Source organism: Morone saxatilis, unplaced genomic scaffold (genome assembly GCF_004916995.1).
Source record: "Morone saxatilis isolate NCDOM2014 unplaced genomic scaffold, NCSU_SB_2.0 Contig11, whole genome shotgun sequence".
NCBI classification, from domain to species: Eukaryota; Metazoa; Chordata; class Actinopteri; family Moronidae; genus Morone; species Morone saxatilis.
In genome coordinates this window covers 7,267,220-7,268,705 of record NW_023339663.1, presented here as the reverse complement: position 1 = coordinate 7,268,705, position 1,486 = coordinate 7,267,220, and the positions used below count along the sequence as shown (strand labels likewise).

Below are 1,486 nucleotides of genomic sequence, written 5' to 3'. Positions count from 1 at the left end.
CAACAGCTGCCTGAACCCCATTATTTACTGCCTCATGAGGAAGGAGTTCAGAAACAAACTGAGGGATCTGATGCGCAGAGGATAGTGGTTGAGGATGATCTGACAGAGCGGGAAGCGTATTGACAAACAGCAACCAAGACGCACCGAGTGCGCACGGCGAAAAAAAGGCATGTAGTGAGAGCGGAGAGCTGTCAGAAAGCACAATGAGGACAAGCGACATCATGTTAAGACTATTTACTCTATTCTGCTTAAGGAAACTGTGACTTTTATTAGCGCTTCTTGTATTTAAATGTTTGCGTAATGTGGCTCGTGTCTATGGAGAAACCACTGCTAGTTTAGGGCTGTACGCATAGGAATAGTTAATTATGTGTAAAAAAAATAAATATATATATATATTAAACTGACGACCACAGTGGCATTGCTTGGTAAATAACCATTACGAGTGACGTATCTCTAGTCCACAGTCTAAGTGACTGCACGTGTCATTGCGCATGACAATTAACCGCGCATCCTGTCATAACTGAACCGGTGGAGTAGCTGAGCGCGTTTTACATCCATCTGTGAATGTCTTAGCAAATAATGTAACCAGTGTACAATACGTGTGTTTATCAGACAGTAATGGATGCAAACATCACGCCATCACTTGCTGAAGAAAAGGGGGGGAAGGCTACAGGTCGTGTTTGTAAGACATGAATACGTTATTGACAACAGTGTGCCAAGAATATTTGCACAAAGGACAATAAAATGTATGAAATATGATTGTAAATAAAAAAAACTGTATACATTGTGTGTGATAATAAAAATGAGATCAAGTTGTCACATGGATTATCTCATAATTACTAACTGTGCATGAATCCAGCTGTGACAGGAAAGAAGTCTGAGTTATGACTGACTGACTGGAGGTTGCTGCAGGTGTAATAATCGGGTAATGGGTTCAACTATCATCAACATGTAAAGCGAGCGGATGAAATAGACTTTATAATGGATTTTTATGCTCAATACCGAGAACTGTCCAATACCACTTATCAGAGAAAAGTGACTGCACACACGAGCACTGAGCCACGTGCCACTAGGGCCTAACTGAATAGGTCTGTGAGCTGCAGTGCATGTGCACACACAGCTGGGTGCCATATCAGGAAATGGGCTCCATTTTTGTCAGATATGGCCACCGGCTGCAGTTGTGAATTAAATTTTAGTATTTTCCACTTTATGGCTCAACCAAAGACACATTTCCCCTCTAAATGTTTCAGGTGGTTTGATTTTAAATTACTGTTGGAGGCCCAAAGAGGTAAAATTATTCAGTATTTTACACAAAAAAGGAAAGGTTTTTTTTAAAGATGCATTTACTAAGACTGAGCCTGAATCAGTTCTTTCCTGAGTCACTGATTATTGTCCCTCATTAGGTGAGTTTATAGGACACATATGGAGGATTTATTTTAAATAAAACTGATAATTCTGATTTGTAGGGAAAACCATTATAACTAAA

General features: G+C 39.8%; 1 pseudogene; it reads left to right on the top strand.

The window, feature by feature from the left end:
* The window catches only part of LOC118320891, a 732-nt pseudogene extending 647 nt beyond the window's left edge, over positions 1-85 (top strand).
* Positions 86-1,486: the final 1,401 nt, after the last annotated feature.